The 24,495-nt window shown below is 38.8% G+C and overlaps 2 protein-coding genes across 4 annotated transcripts in view; both read right to left on the bottom strand.

Annotated features, from left to right (window-relative positions):
- Positions 1-14,018, bottom strand: part of LOC131689753 (dystrophin-like) — a 250,208-nt gene extending 236,190 nt beyond the window's left edge. The window contains exon 1 of the mRNA XM_058975049.1: positions 11,709-14,018. The gene's annotated coding sequence lies outside the window, so the exon portion shown is untranslated. The remainder of the gene's footprint in view (positions 1-11,708) is intronic.
- Positions 1-24,495, bottom strand: part of LOC131689751 (dystrophin, isoforms A/C/F/G/H) — a 1,859,985-nt gene that overhangs the window by 667,444 nt on the left and 1,168,046 nt on the right. The window lies entirely within an intron of this gene.

Below are 24,495 nucleotides of genomic sequence, written 5' to 3'. Positions count from 1 at the left end.
GCAAGGTTGTCCGTGGTGCGCTGTCTGATTACAATACTTGCACGTAGGAATTTGCCCCTCATGGGTGCATAACGTAGTTTGATTAATAGTAGCTTCGTGGGTTTTGAGTTTTATAGTCAAGTGGGAGGGGATAGGTCTTTCGATCCGCATCCTCACCACAACAACACCGTTAGGTGTACCCGTGAAGAATTTTCTCCACGTATCACGTGTAACGGATTGTACTTTTCCGTATTGCGACATGTATTTTGCGATTAGATCAGGAGGGGAACGTGGTGATAGGTCATGTAATTTTACATCTACATAGTCTTTTTCTATATACACGGGAATCTTAATTCCAACTTTATCACTTTCAACCACGTGCTTCAAGTTATTCTGCAAAACGAAACGTTCGGCTTTTGCTAACGTGTTGAATGATATGAGCACTACATTGCGAAGTTGATGATACTGTAGATACATAACCTCCTTGAGCTTTAGCTGCATCTTCACCTTCAGCAGGTATTCCACTTCACGAAAACTCAATCTTATTGAACAGAATTTAAAGTCAACGACCGTTGTGTTGGGTCGGAGCAGAAATTTTTCGTCAACTTTACTCATTATGGCAAGAATAATTTAAAAGTTTCCTTTGTTCTCGAGACAATGCACACTAGATCGAGAGGTTGCTAGTTGTTGTTCACTTGGTGCGATTGTACGTTTGACTTGGGCAGAAGTAGAAAGTAGACAACTCATTACTGTTGTCTTGATACAGTTATGCTCAAATACGTAAAGGTTACAATACGCGGAAGAGGGAGATCGGTAACCACATATGCCTTCCTGGATGACGGGTCAACTTGTTCACTCATGGAGCACGATCTATTTGAAGAACTCAATATATCGGGAGAAAATTACCCTTTATGTATCAATTGGACTGGTGGACAGGCTAGATATGAATAAAACTCGGTCAAGTGCGTCGTAGAGATATCGGGAGTGAATGATTCCAGTGGTCGGACCAGTCTTTGCAAGGTTCACACGGTAGAAAATCTTCAGTTACCGTCGCAAACGATGTCTGTTGAGGATATTTCAAAGCATTAGCGACACCTCCGGGGAATCTCGATAGAATCTTATTTAGATATCAGACCTCGTATTCTCTTAGGGATGGACAACATCCGGCTGGGACACCCGTTAAACTCGAGAGAAGGGGAAGAAAATCAACCAGTTGCAGCTTTGACGAGACTAGGATGGATTGTTTACGGTCCATGTTCTATTGCTAACGCCGAACAGCGAAAACAACACGATGAGATCTATAGTTTTCACATCTGTCAGTGCGAAACCCTTCATGCAATGGTTAAGGAGTTTTTCTCATCAGACAGCCTTGGAATCCACACTTCCAGCGGTTCTCTAATGTCTAAAGACGATGAGCATGCAATGGAGCTACTCATGTCCAAAACTTTACTGAAAGAGAATCGGTATGAAACATCCCTACTGGTGACGTCAAATTGCCAGAAAGCAAACCGATGGCTCTAAAGAGATTTCACTGTTTGGAGAAACGTATGGCACGTGAACCTGAGATGGCTACAGCATTGCGAATTATGATTCGGGACTATGAGACTAAAGGCTATATACGAAAATTATCATCTGAGGAGGAAAATGTGCCGAGAGATCGTGCTTGGTATTTGCCAATATTCCCAGTGACGAATCCTAATACACCAACCAAATTGCGAATCGTCTGGGATGCTGCAGCCAAAGCCCATGGAGTATCGCTAAATACTTTTCTACTTACAGGACCCGACCAGTTAACATCCTTACCTGGAGTCCTTCCGGGAGTATCGAATAGCGGTTTCAGGAGACATATGTGAGATGTTCCACCGGGTACAAATTAACGATGATGATCAGCACTGCCAGCGGTTTTTATGGAATAGTGGACCTCAAGATCAAACACCACGTGTACGTGATGACTGTTATGACTTTGGTGCAACATGCTCCCGAAAACCGGAGTCTCCGGGTTAAATCCGGAGGGGTGGCAAGTGGTTGAAATTTGAACGATTTTTATTAAATCCTTTTTCGCCATAGAAGTCTAACACATAGGAAAACTTTCTGAAAATCCAGTTTTTATGAAACTAACCGAATTTTTTTTTGGAAAGTCCACGTGGACATCGTAGGGAGGGGAATTGGGGTACAGGAATTTTCCACGCATGTCCATGGAGGGGGAGGAGGGTTCGTTTTAAGTTTTTTGTCCACGTGGTATATGAATGGCCCGTATGATGAACCGTTCAAATTGTTTGAAAGATTAATGCTTTTGCATATGCATAAAACTATCAATAGTTCGAAATAGCCGAAACCTCAGAATCTTTCAAGATGGACCGAAAATTGATAAGCAAATAGTAATCTTTGAATATATACAGGTCCCAGCTGGCATTATTTTTCGCTGCCACAATTTAAATTAAAAAGTGTTCCGAATAGTGCCTGAAATAACTAAAATCGTTTAATGCTTAAGTGAAACAAAAAATATAAATTTATTTCCTCCTTAAAGTTAAATCATGTTTAGAAAAAATAAATGTATCATAGAAAAACTTGAAATATTTTAGAGTTCGTCAGATGGTAGAATTTTCAACAAGTTCTCGAAAAATTAATCTTCTGATATATATGTTACAATACTCGCAGTTGATGGATTGAACTACTAAGAAAGATTTGTATTTTTGGGGATTTATTAAGCGTGGGGTAATTGTAATGGTTTGCTTAGTCTTTCTTTTATCAAAAATACCAATAACAAAATCCCAAAAGAGACTTTACTTGAAACCTCAAAATGCAAACCTCAAAAACTTTAGCATTCTTTGAATCTATTCGGAATCATAAATAATATTTGTCGTATTTTTCGTGAAATAATGTATGAAAAATATCCGCTCAATGAACCGTATCACATCGACATTATTTGCTGAAATAGATTAAAAACGTGTTAACGTACAACAGAAGCGCCGAAGCGCATCATTGGCAATCAAAAATAACCTTACTTTCCTAAACCGAAAAGTTACTACAAAGCATCGCCATATAGGCAGCTGTATTTGTATGTAAAACTGGATGCAAATAAAGCGTATGACACAAGGAAAACGAACAGCTGTTACGTTTTGGCAAAGTTCAATGTGCACACCAAAAAAAAAAATAAGAAATTTAAACGACATATAAACCGGTATGGTTGTGAACAAATATTGCTTGAATCGAAAATTTGATTTAAAATCTAATTATAATCCATGTACCTATTTCGTCGCTGTTGTGCTATCTCATGACAAGTGCTATTTACCACTTTTCGAGAAAAACGATTTTTAAAGTTTAAGATAGAATATCTTGAAATTTATAAATGTTGGAAGCTTTTCGGAGAAGGCGATGGATGCTTCTCTTTTCTGTAGTAATCTCTCGATTTATGCGAAGATTGGTTCACTATATTGACAGTTTTTGCTTAAAACGTAAACCAAAGTCGCTCGCATACGTGTCATAAGTAGGGTTGCCACACCTCCGGGTTTAACCCGGAGACTCCGGTTTTCGGGAGCGATCTCCGGGCCTCCGGGTTTCACATCAATTTCTCCGGGTTTGGTGGGAATAAGTATAATTTCATTTTTTGGAATTAATTGATTCTTTACAAAATATTTAAAAAGTCTAAGTTGACTATTACTCTGGATCAGTTTTTTTTCGACTAACCTTCGTTTCATATATATAATATAGCATAGTGCTTCGTTTCAAGGTAGCGAAGATGAGTTCACCAAATATTGCTGATTTCTTTCACAAAGCAATGAATATGAAAAACAAATCAAATTTACTGCAAATTAAGTAAAGTAGTATTTCGCTATATGCTACAATTGAAATATAGCATCCTACTAAGTCGCTCAAAATTAAGTAAAAAAGTCATTTTGATGCAATTTCACCAAATCACTTCACTGTTAGTGGTGCTTATCACCCGCTGCTCCAAGGTATGGCAGATTTATCCAACTGACTAGGTCAACATCAAACGAGTTCTTCTCGTGTTGTTGCTACTCCTGTACCCTTAACTGTTGGCTAGGGAGGTGAGTTTTGCCCCTTCGCTGTGATGAATGACCGACACCACATAGTGCTTCCCATATGATGCCGCAGCCTCCTTTGCTCTCCTTTTCCTGTTAGTTATGGAAGAGAGCAATGCTCGTTCGACTTATCCTCCACAGCGAGAGTAGCTGGTGCTATTGTATTCTTGGCACTTGGTCGGAGAAGTGAAATACTACAGATTAAACCGACAAAACCTTTCATAAATGTGAAAAATTTACAGCTTTACTGTAACGTAGTAATAAAAAACGATTAAAGTGCTCTAAAATACCGAGCAATCACTTTGATTCCAATTTCCGTCTAGTTCCACTCCAAATCCACCACCCCCCAGTTCAGTGAAAATCTCCGAGTCAAAGCCTCTGCAGAGCTGGCAACCCTAACCACAGAATATTATATACTTATTTAGTTTTTCGTGAAATTTCCACGATTTATCTCATTTCTGAAGAACATCTTCTGATCTTTTTATATTTACGTTTTAAAAATTCATCAAATCCAAAATTAGTTCAAGTCACAGAATTCACAAAAGATTAAATCAAATAAGTCAGACAGAATTTTTTCTCAAATTTTCGCATGACTTCCGCTGATTTTTTTTGATGATAGTTTGTCGCTGTTGTGCTATCTTATGACAAGTGCCATTTAGCACATTCCGAGAAAAACGATTTTTAAAGTTTGAGATTGAATAGCGTGAAATTTATAAATGGTATAAACAATTCAAAGAAGACCCCTCCCCATGGTCAAGCGTGGACTTTCTTGTGATCCCTACCTTCCCCTAAATTATCTTCGTGGCATATGGATGGCCCCATATTACTGTTGGTTATTGTTGGTAGGGGTTCCGAAAAATCAGTTTTTTGACGTTTTCTCCATACAATGAATCCTTGAAATGCTCGTTTTTATCCCCAAATTGAAGCCAACACACAAGATGTATAGAGTTCTTCATCTCTCCCGACACGGCCACTCTCCCGAAATTACCCTATCCGAGTTCTAAAATAAGAAAAGCAAAATGAAAACTCGAACCAAAAGACTAAGTCATCGGAGGCTTGAGACTTAGTTTGGACGTCTTGAGCTGTTGGTGGAAGAAAAACGCTTTTAATCCACCTAACAGTGTGATGAGACATTTCTTATAACTATTGTGTTTTTACATCCTAGATTGCATGATTCAGTGATCGAAACCCAAAACTTCATGAAGTATTTGAAATTATTAAATTAAAATTTGTGTTTGCTATTGAAATTGACAAAATGATAGTATATATAGTATATAGCCCGTTTGGCGATTGTTTACTTTTTCGGTCCCACCTATCAGCATTGAAGTATCGCCCTTACGTTTTTTTACAATACCAATTTTACAATTGGTGGGGGTTTGGTGAAAATCGATCTTACTGTCCAAACGGCATAATTCCGAAACCGTATTTTTTGAAGTTTTAAAATTATGCAGAATTAATTTTTCAGAAAATAGTAACAGAGTTCGTGTCTTTAGCGAATTTGTTGAGACTTTATTGTAGTCATGAGTATAAATCTGAGAAAATTCACCATAAATACTTCTTGGACGATATACCGTCAAAATTATTTTATCAAATGATGCGCTGTTTAACGTTTGTAAAACTCATCGAAGATGCTAAACCTCCGAAATTGGCGGTTTCAAAATGATGCTATCTTGACCTTAAATTACTGTTTTTAAACATTTGACCTATACATATAATTGGTCATACAACAAAAATCAAATGCTCATCAAAATCGATCAGAACCTGCTAGAATCGAATGGAAATCGTCATTTTTCATAAATTTCTCTCTACATTCGGAAACTGTTATCCTCGTTATTAATCATATTACGTTTTCGCCTCAACTCGACGCATTCCAAAAATAAAAACCTGTTTTAATCCACCTAGTGATGCAATTGTGCTTGTCTCATTTGTCCAGACTACGATTCCACGGTTATGTTCAATACAATAGTGGAAATGAATATTACATGTTCAGTACGATTTGCACATACATACAATGGATCGACAGCCACGATCTTGAGTTACTATGTGATACTGAAACATCGCTTGAAACCAGCGGCGGATCATGGAGAAAGATCCGGGAGGTCCAGGTCCTGCAGAAAATTTTCAACTCGTTAAGAAATTTTAAACTAGTTTTAATTTTAAAGTAGCAACTCCTCACTGCATACTCCCTCCTGGCCGGTATGATTGGCGATTTTTAGAATGATTGCATAATGTACCAAAGTCCAAAAAAGTCAATTTTTGTCAAACATCTCAATGTTTCATGCATTTTAAAGTCATTTGGCATGAAAAATACAAATCTGATTTCGAAAAATTTTCATTTCAGATTATATGGGAATTTGCTGTGTGATTGCACTCTTCAACTCGTAACTCCGGAACCGGAAGTCCAATCAATAAAAAATTAAATCAATTTTAACTTCGCTTCCTATTAAATAAAGACCCTTATTACAGCACATATCTACAAAAGCGAGCTCAATTTAAAAATAAATCTGAGGATTGATTGATGATTGATTACAGAACTCTGGAATTTTCTATTGGAATGTTTTCAGGCAGGAATTTGATATTAATGCAATTAGACAACTGTGAGATCAAGACCAATAGATCAGTTACATATCAGGACCCCATTCCGACAATTTATAAAAAGTCCTCATGATGTTTACAACAACAGGTTATCGATCTACGGATCAGATAATTGTTACTGTAATATTGAATTAAATCAGTCTGCATCAATAAATTTTCAACTTCAATCCAAATTTTTTGGGTGTGGTGGGGGGTGGATTGTATGGTGTTGAACCCCAAAACCTTCTCTTGGCTACGCCGTTGCTTGGAGTTATTTATTTCGCTTTTCATTTTCCGATATGTTTCAGATCGATCCGATGGTCATAAGTTAGAAAAATTGCAGTCAGAAGGTTCGCACAAATGAACATTTTTGCACTGATAAGTTATCAAGTTCCTTCCAGACAACTTGGAAGTATTCGGTGACTGTTTCTAGCAGTTGTAGATAGAAAAATGAAATACAAAATTCGTTTTATCGAAATAATGTTTGGAAAAATGAAATACAAAATTCGTTTTATCGAAATAATGTTTGGCTTATTTCTATGGATTATTACTATATTGAACAATAAATAGGCGACAAAGAGTAATCCACAAACAACAAGCCATAACTTTTAAAGCATTCAAAATAGATATTTGAAGTCTTCAGTAAAGTTATTCGCAAAAGTAAGAGCTACAAATTCGCTGAAGGCATCATTTCGATATAAACACTTCCAAGAAAATTTGTGAAAATATCTCACTTATAGGGGGATTAATCAGCAAAAGCTCAATACCAAAAGAAAGGGCATATTGCCTTCATTAAATTCTCCGAAGATACTATTGACCTAAAATAAGCCGTTTTGGCGTTAATAATAGATTACATGTTTTTGGTCATATTTCTGGCAATGGGAAATGATAAAAATCTTTCGTCCGCATTTAATGTTAAATATCTCTTTTGATAATAGTCCGATTTCAACAATCTATAGCTTGTTCGAAAGGTATTCATTAAAGCTGCCTAAAAACATATAAATTATTCTTCTATATTGTCAATTACGGCAGATAATTTCAAAAAACTGCAAAAAACGCCATTTTTACGCATTCAAACATTCATATCTTGGAAACTAAACATCAGAATCAAAAACAAATTAATAGCGTTCATACTGTTTTTTTGTTATTTCATTTAAAATTGGTTTGGGTAAGATCGGTTCAGCCATTGCTGAGAAACACGAATGAGAATTTGTCCGTTACATACACACACACACATACACACACAGACATTGTCCCAAATCGCCGAGCTGAGTCGATTGGTATATAAGACTCGGCCCTCCGGGCCTCGGAAAAAATCTTGAAAGTTTGAGCGAATTCTATACATATCTTTTATAAGAAATGTAAAAAGGTACTGTTCGCACCACATGTAGGAATGATTCATTATGCCCAAATGATCGAAGCTTTTGAAATATGTTACAATAATTTTTCGAAACAGCCACGGTAATATTAAATTGAAAAAGGGAGCAAAGTCAGCCCTATATTTTTATAACAAAGTAACACATTCTGTAAATCCCAAAAAATATTATTCAAGAATTTCATATGTGACCGGACGATGCAGTCTATATTTCCGAAACCATATGAACTGTGAAGTACTCTATGGGGATAACATCCCTTTCATTTGAAGCTAATTTTGTGAAAATCGGCCCAACCATCTTCGAGAAACTTATGTGAGTTTGTTAATTTTGAAAGATGGTCATATTTTCGGGACTGTTGGAACCTTTTTTGATGGTGAATGTGATCAATTACACTTGGGAAGGAAAGGGGAAAGGAGGGGTGCAACCAACCACACACTATAGAGATCTAGACCCGCATAACCAAACAATATTGCACCCAATTAAATATGTATTACATCATTCGGACACCAAGGTGCTACCAGTTTATATGAGAATTTCCTGTGTGACCGCACACTTAAACCAGTAACTTTGAAACTGTAAGTTGGATCTAATAAAAATTCAGAAGCAGCTTATGGGGGTGTTATATCTTTAATTTGAAATTACGTTTGTGTCAATCGGTTCAGCCATCTCAGAGCAACTTGTGTGACTTTAAATGGCACACATACATATTAGACTGACCATTTTTGCAACATCACTCGATCTCGAAGAGCATCGGTCTAAAAAAATTGGGCTAAAAACACTCCTGTACAATTTCAAGCCGATCCAAGAAAAATTAATGGACCCGAAAATGGATGGAAGTGAACTAAAGGCAATTTTATTGAAATTTCGCATATTTTCGCTTTTTTCCTTATATAAACTATTTTAAAACTATTAAAATCAATATGAAATTGCATATATTATATTTTTATAGATGCGAGAAATAAATTACGGGGTCGATCATTCCTAACCAAGGGGGTGGCATCCCAATGTTGATGTACAGACGTTGACAGTACGTCGCTGTTGTGCTATCTTATGACAAACGACATCTTGGGGTAAACTTAGAGTTAGATATACAGCATTACTTGTCTAAAAAATCTCTACAAAGTGGCGTTTTTCGAATTTTGCCATTTTGCTTGGTTACTGAGATATAGCGAGGTACTTGCTGAGAAATTGGAAGTTTTTTGCTTCAAATTAGTGTCTGGGAATTGGCTCATGTTAGCTTGATGTATAAGATGTTTTTATGTGTAACACTATCTGAGGAACACAATGGCATAATCATTTTCCAAAAAAAAAAAAAATGCACGAATTGCGAGAAAACAGGAAATATAATATATTTTGCAACACTGTAAGCAAAAATAACCATTGTTTCTAGATTCTCATGGCTCATTTCCTTCAAAATACATTTCACTGCTTGTTTATACACCAATTGAAGCCAAAAATATGAATAAAAGGTAATAATTGATGATATTTTTCTATGGAAAATTTTCCATGCAGTGTTTCGCTATTCGGAAACTGAACCCAAGCTTGTCTTAATGCTTTATCCATGATGTATGAAGTATGTGGTTTGAACATAACTGCTGAATCCATGATGACTCTAAGATCCTTGACGTGAGAGTAGCTTGGAATGCTCGTGTCGAATAAATGGTAGTTTAACTGAATCGGATGGCATTTCCGCGTAAACGTAATGATTGAGCATTTATTCGGGGTTAAAACCATTCTGTGTATCAGAATATATTGGCTCAAATGGCACGTTCCCCGTATGTAGTCGGGGATTTGTGCAGATAGACAGTCCTTAATGCTGATTTGGAGTTGCCTTCCATCGAAGTAGGAGCGAAACCAGCGCAGAAGTTGTCCATGAATGCCGAGTTTGTTCAGCTAAGCTATTGGGATATCATGGTTGGTTTGCAATCCGTCAGCGAATCCATCGAGTACATATATTGTGAACGAGAGTTGGTTGATCTTGTTTGTAGTGAAACAAGATAGGAACTAAAACAAGCAGCTCGAATAGTTTTGATACGGTACATAAACACGAGATTCCCCGAAAATTATCAATGTTCGATTTGTTTCCTTTTATATGAACTGAAACATGTGCGCTGCTTTCCACCAAGAAGGGAATGTTCCAGTAGTGAGTGATAGCATGAAGACTTGCCGAAATAGTTCAAAAAACCCGATGATGCACTTTTTGATAAAAAACGAAGGAAGGCCATCTGGTCCCGGCGAACTAGTTGCTTTCAGCTTGGAATTTGCCTCAAGAATAGCAGTTTTATCGACGCAAATTCGTTTGATGTTTCGTCCTAGAGAAAGAATTTTGAGAAGCTTAGCATTTATAAAATTCGCAAGTTGGTTTACGCGCTTGTTGCCAAAATATTTCAATCGATAGTCTTGCACTTTCTTTTGCGGATAGTTTCACAAAAAGCATATTGTAGAAAAATACTTGTCAGTTTGATGGTATGACATTTACATTTCGAATGTGACACTTCGATTTCTGTACACCATTGTAACCAACATCACGCAATTAGGTTAGGAGCAGGCCCCTACTAGGCGCCCATTTTTTTCAAGCCATCTCCTTTTGTTAAAATTAAAACAACCCAAGGCAAGAACATGGGAGGCACGAGCATAGAAGTGACTGGGCCTACCATATGTTGACTACTGTCAACGTCTATAGATCAGCATAGGGATGCCACCCCCCCCCCCCCTCGACTCCGCTCGAAATTTAAATTTTGTAATTTGTTTCTCGCATCAATAAAAACATTATATATGCAATTTCATATTAAATTTAATGGTTTTAAAATAATTTATATATGGCAAAAAGGGGAAAAATGCAAAATTTCAATAAAACTGCCATTCATTTTCGGGTCCATTAATTTTTTTGGAGCGGTTTCAAATTTTACAGGTGTTTTTGTCAGGTTAAAAGGAAACTTTTTCAACCCGGCGCTCGTTGATATGGCTATTTTGATTTTTTTTACTAACAAATCACGGCCAGACTAATATACATACACACAGACATTTTCCGATTTCGGTTCTCCAGGCTTCGGCTCAATAGTCGATTTTTAGAGTGATTATATAGCCTTTCTTTATATGCGAAGGGCAAAACGATTTCACGATTTTATCAGTTTTAAGTAACGGTGACCAGACATCCCGGATTTGGCGGGACGTCGGTTTTGATTAACATGTCCCGCATTGCCAGAGACCTCGGATAGTTTTTTGAATTGACCTTCCAAAAATATTGTCCCACGAAATTGGAGTTAGCATTTGCAGTTTACAATAATTCTAACTATATCACTGAATCATGGCACCTAAAATGACCAAGTTTTATCCGTCGAATTACTCGGTGCTCCAGTTATTTTGAACTTTTCAGGTGAACTGGTGGTATAGGTTGTGAGTTTCATGACCCGAACTTATCCCGAATACATTCAATTGTTATTGAAATTAGTTTCCTTATAAATATGTAGAAATTAAAAAAGAAATCACTAAAGCAACGACAGCGATGGCATGGTATACACACTTGGGGTGAAAGGTTGTTTTTTATCGCAGAAGCTATTGTAATTACATTTAAGTAACACATCGCAGAAAAGCTTTGCTAGGAGTGTTTTGTTCAACGTTACGTACATTTATGGCGAGAACGCATGTTTTGGCATTTCAATAAAAAACGATTGCCATTAAGGCAATATTTTAGGAATGATATAGCCATATTCACCGGTGAAGATCACTTTCTTACATTCACTTATATCCAAATTTATCGATGCACAATCTGTACAACCAGAAGAACTAATACCATTAGTTATTTTTCTCATGCATATTGTATATTTTCTCATCGAGTAGCGACCATCCCATTGATCATTACATATTCAATCATTTGCAAACAAATCCGGAAAAACCAATGTCAAATCACTAGCACTTTATGAAAACAATAAACTACTATTAGTATACAGTCCGCTCGAAACTGCGGCTTTATTCTTAGTCCCCATGAAATTTAAACACTAATATATCACATAACATTCAAATTTTATTCTGCCATACAAATGAAGAGAAAGATATGCAATGAAAAATTCACCGAAATACTAGCGGTGTGAAATGAATGTTACCGAAAGCATATAAGAGCTCACACTGACAAAACAGTTCGAGAGCATAATCTTGGATGCTAATTTCCCATTTTCCTTCTCATTATCACGAGCCGAGATGTACGTAGTCATACATGCAGACGGCAGTGAATTCTCCCGGAGAAGCCATAGGACAATCAGTTGTGGATGTCTTCCTGACGGTTTGGTTCTCTCGTACTCCATTTTCTCATTTCCATTGTCGGTGCATTAGAAATCAGACATTCTAAGAGAAAATTTTCATCAGAGTTGAAAGTTATATTTCAACACAATATGAGCTGTATGGAAAAATGTGTTGTTTCGAGAGAATAATTTGGGAGAGTGAGCAGCGAAATCCTGGTAACGGAATGGAGAAAAACGTACAAATGAAGTCTGTAAAGGAATGTCGGATTTGTTTGTAGGGTAACATTTACTAAATCAATCTTTGCTCCATTATTCATCCTAAACATAAGGTAGAGGAGAATCTGTTGTGTCTTTTCAACCCAATGCGATGGCTCAACGGAATTAATTACAGAGCGTACGTTATTGATATCGTTTTAAACGAAACCGATTCTTTGGGCGGTTGAAAATAAGTGCTTTGTAAAACCACCATTGAGTAATAATCCCCCAAGTGTGCAAACAATTTTTCATCTGTCGAGTTTTTCCTGTAAAAATTTGTGAAATAACGATCACTTCTCAATCTATTTTCAATGTTGTTTCGACCTACTACTGTTGTATATAGCCTGTTTCGCAAGAGTAGATTTTTTGTTGCGCGACTTTCAAAGGTGATTTTGAATCGCATGTTGTGTGCAAATGAGAATTCTTTTTGCCTACCGATTTTGCATACGGTGATTAGCGTCATCAATATTGCTATGTTTTTATGTTATTGCGAGTCAGTCGAATGTCAAAAGATCGCTTTCGCGAGTTTTCTTTAATTTGTACATATTTTAGTAAATTTTGCATCATCTATGATAGTGATACCAGTTTAAATGAAAAATTGCTGTGTTGCCGCACTTTTCAACCTATAACTCCGGAACCGGAATCCCGATCGAACCAATATCGATAGCAGCCGATGGGAAGGCTGTATCTTTTATTCAAGAGTAAGTTTGTGCAAATCGGTCCAGCCGTCTTTCAGAAACAGAAAGAATATTATTTTCCACATAGACACATAACACAAACATTTTCCAATCTTGTCGAACTGAGTAGACTCTCCGGGGTTCGGTTAAAAAGTCGATGTTTGGAGTGATTGCATAACCTTTTTATATGAGAAAGGCAAATTGATCGATTTGACATCATAAAAATTGCCCCGTGTTACCGAGAATGGAGCGAGTAATGTGATTGTGACGCATAACCAAATACATCACGTGATTTCCACACACACCCTAAAACGATACCACGTTTAAGGGATTATATACAAAGTTGGAACTCAATCTAATTTGGGAAAAGAAATTTATTAAATATTCTGAAAGTACATAATTTTGAAAATATTTGTGCAAAATTTCATCCAGATCGGAGCGCCAGATTTCAAACTCCAGCCGTTCGCAGCGCGCTGGTTCTTCCGCGAATGAAGGTAACAAAAACGCTTTTAATCCACCTAACAGTGTGATGAGACATTTCTTATAACTCTTATCACTCTCTTCGGATATTATATCGTTTGAGAACATTTAGAACATGATGCTTCGCGATGTTTTTGATAACACATACTACATGGGATAGTGGCAGGACTCAGAGAATCGCTCAAATCAGCATAGGACAACATCAGTGCTAGAAATCTCAAACCAAATCAATGAGAAAAAATGGCCCATAAAATAGACATACCAGCGAATTATTGTTAATGCTCTGTTTAATAAAATATCTAAATTGCGGGAAAAAAAATTTGAAGTTTATACTTTACTCAAATTTCCAACGCGACTGAGAACTAAGAAATCAACGCTTTTTCTTGAAAAGGGCGATAGCAGTGATACCATTCAAAGAAAATCAACAGTGAATATTTCCAGACTTGGTTTTATTTCCTATTTAAGAACTATTGTGTTTTTTACATCCTAGATTGCATGATGCAGCGATCGAAACCCAAAACTTCATAAAGTATTTGAAATTATTAAATTAAAATTTGTTTTTGCTATTGAAATTGACAAAATGATAGTATCGCCCCTTTGGCGATTGTTTACTTTTTCGGTCCCACCTATAAGCATTGAAGTATCGCCCTTACGTTTTTGTACAATAACTACCGTTCTGCACCACCGATTTCGTCCGTGTTTTTTCAATAGCGATCATTGTTACTATTTACAGCTGGTATCAGCTTGATAATCCTAAAAAACATACGAAAATAACAGTTTCGCCTCTAAACTGCTAGCAAAAAAGTATCGCCCTGTTTGTTTGCATGGAGCGTGAAGGGCGAAACTTTAAATAAACAAACAAAAATACAGTTTCGCCCGTTGTATTTTTTGCTGTAGTTTAAGAAAGCAATATCGTAGAATCAAAATTTTTAGATTAATTTGTTGCGCTTCAAAGCCCTCATTCGCATGTATGAAAAAAGCCTTATGTTTACATTTGTAAGTATCGCCCTTTTCACAAAAAAACGTTGAAATGAAATCGCAGCTCCTGATATCACGCTATCTCTGAAGTGCATGCGTGCATAGTTCCAAATTTTACTTCGACTTCGACTTTTTCTAAAGGTGACTTCCCAGTAGTATCCTTGATTTAAATTATTATCGCTAATCCTAATGCCAAAGAACAAATAAAAACCTCTCGAAAACGAACCGTTTGGGAAAATCATCATCATTACTGGAATTTTCATTTTCACGAATCTTTTCGATAACCTTCCGTCACTTGCGTTAATGCACTGGGTGCACAGTGCCCTGAAAATCTAGCGAAATCGTCTTAGGGCACCAACGGGTCTAATTCAGAGCTATCTGCGCGGCGAGTTAAATCTGTAAAGCATACTAAAAATTAATTTCTATTCCATAATTTTCAGTTCAGCAATTCGAGAGATCGTGCTCACCGCAAGCCATGAAAAATAGACTACGTTGTGAAGCGATGGTCACTATTTATTAAAAAATCACGGTTAAATAAAAAATTAAACTATTAAAAAATTTCAAATAGTTTATAATTTTCACAAACTTATTAGGAAAAATTGTTTAATAAGCTTTCGTAATATTGTGTAGGAAAAAAGCTGAAAATTTCAGTATTTTCTCTATCTGCAATATATAAACCCTTAAGTATACCAATTAATTGGTATACGAATTGGAATAGGTTCGCCAAATTTTGGAAGAAGTCTATAAAATAACCCCTTGAAAACTACCTAAAATTGTTGTAGTTTGATGCAATAAAAAAATCCCCAAAAATGAAACGTACCTATTAATGTGAAACACAGTGAATAATACATACAGTAAAGACCCATTTTTATCAGTCTCATGGTGTATTTTATGCTGACAAAATGGGAACATTGACTAAATCGGGCAATTTTTTTCTTTATAATAAACTGAAGCTGTTAAAATATTCTTCCCGTTCCTTGATGTAGTCTGATAACTATTTCTGATTATGATGAACTTTTTATTTTTGCATATTTCCAGCTTCATGATAAGGAAAACATGCTCAAGAAAGGATTTACTCGGATTCAGTCTTGTGCGTCTGCTAGAGCCCATCAAACATATGTGCATATTTGGCTGATAAAATCCGGGTTTCAATGTATTATAATAGATATTTAGCATTCGAAGAAGTTTCTTGTGAACGAGTGTAGAACGACTTTGTTTCTCCTTACTTGAAGTCAGCGGCGTAGCCAGAAATTCGGTTTGATGGGGGTTTGGTGAAAATCGATCATGCTGTCCAAACGGCATAATTCCGAATCCGTAATTTTTGAAGTTTTAAAATTATGCAGTTTGATATACAAGTGAGGGAGTATTTTTTACGAAATATTTTACAGTTATCTTAAAACTAACAATACAGTTTGTTACACAAAAGGGGGAACAAATATATATATATATATATATATATATATATATATATATATATATATATATATATATATATATATATATATATATATATATATATATATATATATATATATATATATATATATATATATATATATATATATATATATATATATATATATATATATATATATATATATATAAATTTCACAGATGTCTCAAAACTAGAGATACAATTCTATTTACAACATGATGGGGTGCCCACCTAGGAGACCCTATCAGGTTGTACCAAACAACGATATTGTCGGTGATGGAGTACGGGTGTTTCTGTTTCCGCTCCGCTGCGAACATACACTTCATCAAACTGGAGAGAATCCAGTATCGTTGCTTGCGCATTGCCTTGGGTTGCATGCACTCGACCCATACGATGAGTCTCGAAGTGCTGGCGGGCGTTTTTCCGCTAAAAAATCGATTTTGCGAACTCTCATATCGATTGCTCATCCGATGCGACATTCTGAACCCGTTGGTGATTCAAAATTTCGAGAGGCTCGTCGAGCTTAATTCTCAAACCCATTTTATGTCCTTGTTCTTTGACTACATGGCACAAAGCATCAATCCTTCTTCGTACAATCCCAACCGTGTCCGTTTCCTAGATTCTGATTCTACTGTATTCTTCGACACATCCATGAAGGAAGAGATTCGTGGAATCCCGGACCATGTACGCCCGCAAGTGATCCCCAATATATTTTATAATAAATTCCGAGAAGTCGACTGCGACAAAATATTTTACACTGACGAATCAAATCTCGATGGGTCCACTGGCTTCGGTATCTTCAGTAATACTATCACCACTTCATTCAAGCTCAATGATCCTGCTTCAGTTTACGTCGCAGAGTTAGCTGCAATTCAGTACACCCTTGGGATCATCGACACTCTGCCCACAGATCACTACTTCATCGTTTCGGACAGCCTCAGCTCTATCGAGGTTCTTCGTGCGGTGAAGCCTAAAAAGCAATTCCCGTATTTTCTGGGGAAGATACAGGAGTTCTTGTGTACGTTATCTGAAAAATCTTATCAGATTACCTTTGTTTGGGACCCCTCTCATTGTTCTATCCCGGGTAATGAAAAGGCCGACTCATTAGCAAAGGTGGGCGCATTAAATGGTGACATATACGAAAGACCAATCTGCTTCAACGAATTTTTTAGTATTTGTCGTCAGAGGACACTCAACAGTTGGCAAACCTCGTGGAGCAATGGGGAACTTGGACGATGGCTACATTCGATTATCCCAAAGGTATCAACGAAGCCTTGGTTCGGGGAGATGGATGTGGGTCGGGATTTTATTCGTGTAATGTCCCGACTTATGTCCAATCACTACACCATGGATGCGCATTTGGCGTATTGGGCTTGCGGAAAGTAGTCTGTGCGCTTGTGACGAGGGCTAGCACGACATCGAGCACGTTGTCTGGGTATGCGCCGGGTATTGTGACGCCAGGTCTCAGTTAAAGGATTCCCTTCGGGCCCGAGGTAGACCACCCAATGTACCAGTTCGAGGTATGCTGGCAACTCATGATTTCCCCTATATGTCCCTTATTTATATTTTCATAAAAACGATAAATATCCCAATTTAGCCCCTCTCTTTTTATTTCTCGTTTGTAGAGTTTCCTCCTGCCTTGTGGAACCGATCAGCTCCAGAGTGCCACTATGTAACCGCCGTCGCCCTTACCACTACGCCTGCATAGAAGGAAACTGGTGATTTCCAAAGCCTTTGTGCCGTTAAAACCTTAAAGTGTTTCAACTAAAAATAACATCCAAGTGCGCATCAACTTTGTTTTCGCATGTTTTGTTTATTTTGTGACGTTGGATGAATCTATATGGCATCTGTGTGTCTCGAAATGCTCAAAATAATCGTACTAATGATATCCTGTTATTATTGTATGATTCAAAATTTGATATCTGGGAAAAGTCGTGGGGTGTCGGGCTTACCCACGGTGTCGGACTTGCCCCCAGTTCCCCTACCGCTGCGGTGAACGTGATATCTCAAAAACCATTCATCCGATTTTCATAGTCTTTTTTGAATTGTTTGTCTACTTTCTCGTGTACTTGAACGGTTCTTTTATTATCCAAAATTTTCGATTCTTCGCAATGAATTTTTGATTAAAATTTTAAGCACCCCAAAACTCAATTTTTTGGTCAGCAACGCAAGAAAAAAAATTTTATTGAGAAATCTATCCGTTCAAGTACACCACAGTACATTTTTCTTGAATAATCTTTTTATTTTTTATTTCAGTTGAGCGGTTTGGCTTGGAGAGCGTTCACCGCAAACCGGTACCAAAATAACACGCTTCGGGTTATAGGCCATAACTCCGCCAACCTTGAATATATTTTGTAATTAAACTTGTTTTTTCGAACTTCGATAGTACAGCCAACGAACTGTATTTCGCTTTTTAATAAATAAAATAATAAAATTTGCCTAAAACGCTTTAAAAAAATATCGAACTTAGCAGAATTTTTCGTCAAAACTTTGTATATAATCCCTTAAATCGCACGGTAACAGGAACGAACAAAATAGGCCGAAAATTTAAATGTATTCCTATCGATTTTCTCAAGACAGAAATTGTTCAAAATTGTTTAATATGTGGCGATCCACCATGGTAACCCTAAGCATAATCACCGTAATCATCATCGCTCTGGTAACTCACTCTCAATCTCACTACTAGCATCATATCACTTTCCTAAGTACCCGATCTCGGAAACCGTCACCAAGCTACAATTAACCGATCATCCGATCGATAGGTACCAACCAACTACACACACACTCACACCACGTTACAGTGAAACCACCAGGTACTTATTATGTATAATTTGTACATACTAGTTAGTAATAAATTGATCACAGAAGATAAGACACGCGTATCTTCTCCCGCACAAGCGTAATCCGAAAGGATTCCCAAAATCTGGTGACCCCGACGATTGTAGCAAAAGTTTTTCTTCTAACAATCGAAGTCGTGAGTTTCGTTAAACTTAAAGTTATCCGCGAAAGCGAAAAAAACCGATACAAAAAAACCACGCGAGTGAATCAACCATGACCGAAGAAGGAAGCAAGATTGGCAATGGCGGCAATGTGACTGATGCCGAAGACCATAAAAACGGCTCAACTAGTGGCACGTCAATGGCACCGCAAACAGTGATCGCGAAAATTAATTACCCTGATTTCGATCCGGACGACGTGGACACTTGGTTTATCGGCCTGGAAGCTGCGTTCAGTGTGAACCTAATAAAACACGACAGGCAAAAGTTTTACGCAGTTATCGTTGCACTTGGACCTCGTGCAAAATTCGTCCACTCCGCCATTGCTAAATGCAACGAATCAGTGAACAACGACCGCTATGAATCGCTCAAGGCAGCCATCATGGAACATTTTCGGCCATCGGAAATGCAACGTTTTTCTAGTTTGTTATCCGGAATGACACTGGGTGACCAAAAACCGAGTGTTCTTCTCTCAGAAATGCGACGTCTAGGAGGAAATGGTTGTACAGACACGGTACTTTCCAACCTGTGGCTACGCGCTTTACCCAGTACTGTTCGCTCGATCATCGCTTCGATGCCATCCGCTCCACTTGATGAGCAAGCGAGAGTCGCCGATAAAATTATGGAGGCCCCACACAACGAAGTTGCTGCGATAAAATCCTCCGAGGCAACCTATATTTCAAGTTTGGAGCAACGCATCGAAGCCTTATCCCGCCGACTGGAGGAAGTCTTCTCCGGAAATTCCTGTAACCGAGGACGTTCAGCAAGTCGCCACCGACAACGTTCACCAGGACGAGGTGAATCGTCGCGACCAAGAGCACCCCGCCGCTGGATTTGCTGGTTCCATTACCGGCATGGAGCGCTAGCAAAGAAGTGCGAGAAACAGAAGGCCGACAATCCCAACATTCCTTGCATTTTTTACGACAACAAGATTAATGTGTACACACGCCCTGAAAAAAACTAATGCCCGAGCCCTTGCCCGAACCAATAAATACACTTAAAATAACCAGCCTCGACCTAAATGAAAAACTAAATATCCAGAGAATACACGTCCACGATCAGCAAACCTCCCAACAATATCTCATCGACACTGGTGCTGACATTTCTGTCGTTCCCCCGTCACCGCGCGAACTTCTTCACCCTGTGAAATCCAACCAACTTTTCGCCGCTAATGGGAGCACAATTCAAACATACGGCACTAAACGACTCATTATTGACATTGGCCTCCGCCGTCCTTTTCTATGGGTTTTCACTATCGCCGATGTTAAGTCACCTATAATCGGAGCAAATTTTTTGAAACACTATGATCTGCTGGTGGACCTGAAACGCAGCAAACTGATCGATAATCAAACTAACCTGGAAATTAACAACATCACCGCCGTCTCTGAACCAACCATCACCACTTTTGACGTGAACTCGCCCTTTGCCGACATCTTCAAGGAATATCACGACATCACCATCATGAACATGAACCACCGTCCCACGAAAGCCAACACGGTACATCAAATTATCACCACAGGGCAACCAGTATTTTCACGACCACGACGACTACCAATCGATAAACTGAATGAAGCAAAAGCAGAGTTCAGATTTTTGATGGAGCAAGGTATCTGCCAACCTTCCAAGAGTTCATGGGCCAGTCCTCTGCATATGGTGAAAAAGTCAAACGGGAAATGGCGCCCCTGTAGGGATTACAGGAACCTAAATGCAATTACTGTTCCTGATCGGTACCCTATACCGCATATTCAGGACTTTTCCAACATTCTACATAACAAGGAAGTATTTTCCTGCATCGATTTGCAACGGGCCTACCACCAGATCTCTGTTGCACCCGAAGACGTTCCGAAAACTGCGATCACAACTCCTTTTGGTTTGTTCGAGTTCAAGTACATGACCTTTGGACTCCGCAATGCAGGACAGACGCTACAAAGGCACATTCACGACATCCTGTGCGACCTCGATTTTGTTTTTCCATATGTCGATGACCTTTGTATCGCATCGGACAACATCGAACAACACAAAGAGCACCTTCGACTAGTGTTTGGACGGCTCAAAGCAAATGGCCTAACCATCAATGCCGGCAAGTGCCAGATAGGTCAGCCCCAGGTAATATTTCTTGCACACTTAATCACCAAAAATGGCATACAACCTACGCCAAACAAGATTGAAGCTATCTTAAATTTCCCACAGCCAGTCGTGGCGAAGCAGATGAAGCGGTTCCTGGGTACAATAAACTTCTATCGGCGTTTCATTCCCCATGCAGCAGAAAACCAACAAATCCTTCAAGCCATGATTCAAGGAAATGTCCGGAACGACAAGACACCGTTGAATTGGGATAAGACTACGATAGCCGCCTTTCAACTATGCAAGCAGGACCTGGCTAATGTAGCTCTTCTCGCTCACCCTTGTGCTGATGCCAAGTTAGCACTCGAAGTCGATGCATCAGGTACCGCAATCAGCGCCGTATTGCACCAAATCACCGAGAAAGGCCGTCAACCCCTCGCGTACTTCTCTTGCAAGTTAAATGCCAGCAAGCAAAAAGCTAGCACCTACGATCGGGAGTTGTATGCAATGTATGAAGCAGTGAAACATTTTAAGGATCATCTAACTGGTCGTGAGTTTTGCATCTATACGGATCACAAACCTCTTACCACAGCATTCAGGCAGCGATCCGAACGAGCTAATCCAACACAACAGCGGCATCTCAGCTTTATCAGCGAATATACGATGGATATTCGGCATGTACCCGGCGAAGAAAACAAAGTCGCTGACATGCTGAGCCGAATCGAATCCATCACTAATACCAACGAACCCATCGATTTCGAAACGATGGCCAAACAGCAGCGGAATGATCCTGAGCTCACCACGTTTCTCACCAATCCTCCTGCAAATACATCGTTGACACTTAAGGCACTGCAGTCACCGCTGTCAACTACACCAATGTACTGCGATATATCTACAACCGCAATCAGACCCTTTGTCCCGAAAAACTTTCGAACCCCGATCATCAAAAAACTCCACAATGTATCTCACCCTGGTGTGCGTGCAACCACTCGTCTCGTGACCGACCGGTATGTATGGCCCTCCATGAGACGCGACTGTAAACTCTTCGTAAATAACTGTATAGCATGCCAGAAATCGAAAGTTCATCGACACAACAAAACACCTATAGTACAAATTCCAACACCAGATGAAAGGTTTGCTCACATTCATATGGATTTGATCGGACCATTACCACCATCCAATGGCAACGCGTATTGTCTAACGATGATCGACAAGTTCACGCGTTGGCCTGAAGTGATACCAATTCCAAACATGACGGCAGTCACAGTTGCGCAAGCTTTCGTGAGCAGTTGGATTGCCCGGTTTGGAGTTCCAATGAAACTTACTACCGATCTTGGAAGACAGTTCGAATCTGATCTATTCCGAGAATTAACCAGAATATTGGGTATAACCCACCTGAAGACAACACCTTATCATCCCCAAGCAAACGGGCAAATTGAAAGAACCCATCGAATACTTAAGGCCGCGATCATGTGCCACCAAAATAGCAAGTGGACAGAAACGTTGCCAATCGTACTCCTCGGAATGAGAACCGCCCTCAAGGACGACCTGCAAGCATCCGTCGCAGAAGCAACTTACGGAACGACCCTACGATTACCCGGAGAATTCTTCACCGAAACTCCAAGCAACCAGTCAACACCAGACTTCGTCATCGAACTGAAAAAGCAAATGAAAAAACTTCGACCAATTCCAACAACTAACCATTCTAAGTCAACCACCTTCATCCAGAAAGAACTAAGCAACTGCAGTCATGTATTCGTGAAGATCGGATCAATCAAGCCACCTTTAACACAACCGTACAACGGACCATTCCGAATACTTCGACGAAAAAAGAAAGTTTTCATCATCGACATCAACGGAAAGAAATCTCCAATATCCATCGATCGACTGAAAGCCGCCTTCATCGAAGCAGAAGAACCACCGCGAAAACAACCGCAGATCTCAGACGACAACGAAACACCTGCATTTCGAACCCGATCTGGTCGTCACGTGAAAATTCCCCGCAGATATTGGAACAACTAAGGGGGAAGTACTGTGGCGATCCACCATGGTAACCCTAAGCATCATCACCGTAATCATCATCGCTCTGGTAACTCACTCTCAATCTCACTACTAGCATCATATCACTTTCCTAAGTACCCGATCTCGGAAACCGTCACCAAGCTACAATTAACCGATCATCCGATCGATAGGTACCAACCAACTACACACACACTCACACCACGTTACAGTGAAACCACCAGGTACTTATTATGTATAATTTGTACATACTAGTTAGTAATAAATTGACCACAGAAGATAAGACACGCGTATCTTCTCCCGCACAAGCGTAATCCGAAAGGATCCCCAAAAATATTTTCTTACACATAATTGGATGTTACTAAATTAAATAAACCGATGTATCAAATCTGATCAGATGTCTTCAATAGGTGCAAATTTATCAGTCATTGGATCTAGTGAAGAAGTTTATAGTATGCTGGGACAGAAGGACAGAACAGGACAGAAGGAATTAGAAAATAATCTCAGATCATTTTCGATCTGACATGTTTAAAGAGCCGACAGCTAGTTGTGCAATTATTTATGAATAATTAATAATATTTAGGATGCATCAGAATTCAGCTCCGTATTATAGCAGCACAGCGATCATAGTTTGTAATCGAGATGCTTTCGCGTATCCACTAAAAACTAGACAAAACTGTGGGCAATGTTGCCAGAACTTCGGTCGAAATTAATTTATTTACCGTGGTTACAATAACTACATTTTGTGGTTTTTAACCATTTAAGTATTATGATGGAACAGGTATATGGGAAATTCCTATGGGACCACGCTATCCAACTAAAGTCAGATCGGGATGAAATTGAACAGCAGCCAATTGAAGTATTGCATCAATCATTTCAAATTTGGAAACAGAAACACCCGTACTCCATCACCGACAATATCGTTGTTTGGTACAGCCTGATTAGGTCTGCTGAGTGAGAACCCCACCATGTTCCAGTTATTGTCCGGAGAAAATCAATCCTTTGTTGGCATTTCTGTTTCAGATACCTAATGTGACATCCCCTGGTACCTTTAGAGTCGAACCAGACCCCGAGATATTAAAATGTGAAGACCTGATTGATCGTTTCACCCATTAATAGAAGCTGGAGTTGCGCAGGCTCGCGCTTCCTAGAAAACACAACCAACTCACTTTTCTCCGTGGAGAACTCGATACCTAGTTGAAGAGCCCAAGCAGACAAATTGTCTAAGGTATCTTGTAATGGTCTTTGCAAGTCGGCAGCTTTGGGCCCTGTAACAGAGACCACCCCGTCGTCTGCAAGTTGCCTTAGCGTGCATGAATTGGCAAGATAATCGTCAATGTCATTCACGTAAAAATTGTAGAGTAGGGGACTTAGACATGAG

Source organism: Topomyia yanbarensis, chromosome 3, assembly GCF_030247195.1.
Source record: "Topomyia yanbarensis strain Yona2022 chromosome 3, ASM3024719v1, whole genome shotgun sequence".
NCBI lineage: Eukaryota > Metazoa > Arthropoda > Insecta > Diptera > Culicidae > Topomyia > Topomyia yanbarensis.
The sequence above is the reverse complement of the archived record's forward strand: the minus strand, read 5'-3'. Positions and strand labels throughout refer to the sequence as shown.